Source organism: Glycine max, chromosome 1, assembly GCF_000004515.6.
Source record: "Glycine max cultivar Williams 82 chromosome 1, Glycine_max_v4.0, whole genome shotgun sequence".
In the NCBI taxonomy this organism is placed as follows: Eukaryota; Viridiplantae; Streptophyta; class Magnoliopsida; order Fabales; family Fabaceae; genus Glycine; species Glycine max.
In genome coordinates, this window is record NC_016088.4 from 15,546,550 (window position 1) to 15,551,551 (window position 5,002).

The window sequence follows — 5,002 nt, forward strand, 5'->3', positions numbered from 1 at the left end:
AGATCTAATCAATTATAAAACTAAGTAATCGATTAATACGTCAAAATCCCCTTTGTTTTGCATTTCTAGAAATTGGTTAATCGATTATCAAAAGGGTAATCAATTAATTCATTTCAGTATGAGAATTTATGTTCCTTCTGTGTCAACTGGATAATCAATTATCATGTGTAGTAATCGATGATAAAATCACTCATAGAGCTTCTCTTTGTTTCCAGGAGCTGGGTAATTGATTATCAAATGGGGTAATCGATTTTTCTGAGTTGCAGATCCTTTCTTCTTTTGAAACTAGCTTGGGCATTCAATTACTAAACGAGGCAATCAATTTATTCGGTGCTGCTAGCCAAATTTCAAGTAGAAGTAAGTTCTTAAGAAACTTAAAGAATAAGAATACTTCATTCACTTTATGTTTGATCAATCACTAAGCATGAGAAAGACTAAGACTATATCACACACATGCCTAGTCTAAACACTTAATACAAATGCCTCATCTATTAAACATGTTAGGCATTGCAAAATTATCAAACTAAAACTTAAAACTAAGGGATTGAAGCTTTGATCTAACAAGACACTGATGGACTACCTCACCCCTACCTTAGGAGACCCCAATACCATCCTATTGCCAAAGCTTCTAGATGGACCCATTTTTGACTTCAAGTATGGGTTCCTACAAATGTTGGAGAACCTGAGGAAGTTCATTAAGTTTACTAATACGGTGAGACAAAACAGGGTATGAACAACATACATTAGACTTTATAACTTTCCCTTCTTTCTTAATGGTAAGGCATGAGACTGGTTGTGCTAGTACCTAAGAACAACATCACTACATGGAACTAATGCCACCAGTACCTTCTTAAGGAAGTATTTCTCTCCTATGAAGACAAACCAATACATAAAGGACATTGGGAATTTCATGCAAAGAGAGCAAGAAAGTATACCTGAAGCCTGGGAGAGATTACAGGAGATGATCAGAAGTTGTCCACATCATGGCTTCTCCCAACAAAGGCCAGTTCACATTTTCTATGGTGGAGTGTGTTAGTCGGTGAATACGACTAACTTTTGTGTTTAAAACTTGTGTAAATTGTATCAAACTCCTCCAATTTATGATTATTTTGTAGTGTTATAAGTTCTTTTAGTTAAAGATAGGTAATAAATACTTAGTAATTCTATTTTGTGTGTTTAATAATCATTTTCTCTCAATTTCAGGTTAATTAGGCAAGTTTGTGAAGTGTTGTTTTTCACCTTCTCGCTAAGCCAATCTGCTGGCTTAGCGAGCCATCCGCTGAGCGCAACCTTCCTTGGCTGAGCGCGAGGAAAAATCTAGAAGAAGGATGAGCTGTGCATGTTTGCTAAGCGAAGGGTCATCCCGCTAAGCGCATCGCTTCAATCCATTCGCTGAGCGAGAAAAGCACGCGCTAAGCCGATATTCACTAATGTGCGTTGAGCGAATCAGAGTTGCACTAAGCGCACGAGCACGAACAAAGCCACCTATTTAAGTCTGAAATTTAGAGTGGGAGTTTGGCCATTTTTCATGAGGAGCTCTTGCATGTCTTCAGTTCTAGAGAGAGATCCAAATTCCAAAGAGTTTGAGAGATTTTGCTATGTGAAGATCTGCAGAGACCAGAGCTGGAAAAGGAAGCCGTCCTGAGAGCGTGAGCTAAGTTTATGAGTGATTAAGAGGTCCTAGAGGTGGAGGAGACATCCCTACCACTTGTATTTCTGTAATCTTTCATCTTTCTCTTTTCTTTGTTGTAAAGGAAGCTTCCCAGTTATGGAAAGCTAAATCCTCTGTTGGACCTTCCTTCTAGGTACTTGATGTAAATATCTTTTTATCTATTTAATGATGTTTTGTGTGTTCACTATGCTATCAGAACTTCATTCTACCATGCCTTTACCTTGATCACTAAACTGGCCTGATTCTTAGAACTTGATAGGACGGGGCTAGTTTGTCGTATTTTCACGAGGAATTGAGGTACGGTAACCTAATTGTTGTATGTTTGTCTTAATATGGTCATGGTTGAGTTTAGTCCAACAAGAGGAATTTGCGGACAATGCTTGATTAGGATTAGGCTAGATTATCATGAGGAATCGGGGTTTAGCATTTCAGGAGACACCATAGAACACATAAGCATTGTTAAATAGAGAATATCCTTTGAGCATCAGGCACCTACTAGGATGACCAATGTGTCACCTTCTTGTCTTCACGCATCATTTCTCGCGTGATTTTCCCTTTTTAATAGTTAGTTTACACATCTGTTCGTATAAATACATCTTTTTTCACACTAGACACTTGTTTATTGAAATAGCTTTACCAAGTAACACAAGTTCCTCGAGAGTTCGATACTCGATTCTTACCATTTTATACTACTTGCGCGATCCGGTGCACTTGCCGGAAGCGAACAGAGTGTCCTCACACAACTGGGCAAGTTTAAATGCTAATTATCGGGGTAACCTTATGTTAAAGCATCCTGTTGACACCATCAAGATCATTGAAGATATGTGCTCTAACCCCTAAAACAATTCAATGGATAAAAGGATTATGAAGAAAGGCGTCACCCAGGTGGAGAAAGATGATTCCTAAACTGAATTGGAAAAATAGATGCAAGTTTTGACACTAAAGATTGAGACACTTATGAGAGCTCAAGCCCAAGTCCCCCCCATCACTACAACTTAATTCCCAACCTGTGATAGATGTAGGATTGTGCATGGGCGAGGAGAATATGTTGTTGTTGAGGGAAGGAACAATTCTTATAATCAATACCCCAACAACTTCAAGCAGAATCAAGGGATGTATAGTTCTCAACCTATATAAAATCAGAGGCCTAGAAAGGAGGAGAAACAACCTACTCTTTAAGAGACCACACTTCAATATATGGCCCAGAATGATAAGAGAATGAAGTTGGTGGAGTCTTAACTTACCAACATACAATCCCTCTTCTCCTAAAGACAACCATGCAATCTCCGTTCACAACCTAAACCAAATCCTAAGAGGGAGGATACCAAAGTTGTTATGACTAGAAGCAAAAGAGTTCAAGAGGAATCTGAAGAGAAAGATGATTCTTCTCCAATAACTACAAATGATGTCCTTACTGAAATTAACCAAGCACCATAGAAGGTTGAGGTTGTGAATGTATGATGTCATACCCTAATTTTGTCTAGGGACCTTTGCTTGGTGGCATGCAACTTTCATTTGACCATTTTGAGGTACTTGGCACCCATCGTTAGGCAATTCGTAAAGTTCTATGACATGCCGGAACTCAAAAGGAAGCATCGTTGCACAATTTGTGAGGTTCCGTAACATTCCATAAGTCAAAAAGGGGATGATTATGTAATCCGCAAGGTTCCGTAACATTACAAAAAGAAAACAAGTATCGTTACGAAATTCGTAAGTTTCTATAACTTTATGAAAAAAAGAATCACCAAAAAAAAGGTAAGGGGGTGTATTTAGTAAAAATGGGGGGCAAATAGCAACAAGGCCCACTTGGGCCCTCCAGAAGATTCCTCCAGAAGACGGTTTCTTCTGGAGGAAGCCACCTTACTCGCCTGGGCGAGCTGGGTGGCAAGCATCTCCCCCATTTTCCTATAAATAGGGGGAGAAGTGAAGAAGAATTTCGTTCAGCCCTCCTGGTAGTCCAGGAATCACTTGAAATTAGTGAAAAAAATTGGTTCCGTGAAGAAAATCCGAGCCGAGGCGCTTCCGTAACGTTTCCGTGGGGATTTTCGCGAAGATTTTCAGCCGTTCTTCGGCGTTCTTCGTTCGTTCTTCATCGTTCTTCGGTCTTCAACTGGAAAGTTCTCAAAACCGAACTTTTCAATTCATTCTATGTACCCTTAGTGGTCCTCATTTGTTTTTACGTGCTTTTATTTTCATTTCATTTACTTTCCGTACCCCCTTTTGATGTGCTTTAGTCATTTGCTTAAGTCATTTTCTCATGTAATCAAAAAATAAAATAAATTTCCACCGATCGTTTGAATTGTAATATCCGTTAATTTCGTTTAAAATGAAATCCGACCGTTCGGTCATGCCGTAACCACGTTGGAAACCAAAAAGAGGTAAAAATAATAATATAATAATCAAAAATATCTTTTAGTAAAATAAAACAAAAAAAAAATCAATCGGACGTTTCTCTTTGGGATTTCTCTTTCTTGATCGAATCAACTAATAACCAAAGTGAAACTAAGGTTAAAATCAATTCATAAACCAAACTTTTGTCATCGCCTAGAAAAGCCATTTTTCAAAGGTCCAACGCCTTGAAATGGTCTTCTCCTCTTTTATTGGTTAAGTGTAGATTTCTAAAGGCCTAAAATCAACATGTAAACTTTATTACCTCTTTCAAAAAATAAAGAGTTCATTAAAAGGTCCAATGCCTTAATGTCTTCTCTCTTTTCAAAAGAATCGAAAGTTTGTTTAACGGTCCAACGCCTTAAATAACCTTTCATTCAACAAAAACATATCTTGCAAAAAGGATAAAAACAACTTAACCAAACATTTTGTTCACAAAGAACTACGTAGGTCTGATTTCCTTATCACAATTAAGGAATACGTAGGAGCAAGGGAAATACCCTCGTCGACCGCAAAAAGATAAAAAATATATAAGGGTGTCGCAACCTACCCTTCGGCGGAAGGGCGACGCGTGACTCGCGGGATGCGTGTTCCACGAAAGGAATACGCGCGGAGTCGCCACCAACGTTTATTTGAGGAAAACGTCGGAAAAACCGGAAAAGACGCGATCTACGAACTTTTAAGTGAAAGGTTCGGGAGTTGTATTTACGCGCGGGGAAGGTATTAGCACCCCACACGTCCGTCACAAGGGACGACAGCCTTTAATCGAATGTGCAAACATGACTTTGATTTTTACGTTCCCTTTTATGTCCTTAAATCCTTTATACCCTTTTTATATTTTTTCTCTTTTTGTGGTCGACAAGGGTGTTTCCCTTTGCTCCTACGTATTCCTCAATTGGGATGAGAAAATCAGACCTACGTAGTTCTTTCGGAACAAAGTGT

General features: G+C 38.7%; 1 non-coding gene across 1 annotated transcript; it reads right to left on the reverse strand.

The window, feature by feature from the left end:
- Positions 1–885: 885 nt before the first annotated feature.
- On the reverse strand, positions 886–990 carry LOC112997838 (small nucleolar RNA R71). The gene has a single exon (XR_003262907.1). It is a non-coding gene; the product is annotated as a small nucleolar RNA R71 (small nucleolar RNA).
- Between the last annotated feature and the right edge of the window lie 4,012 nt (positions 991–5,002).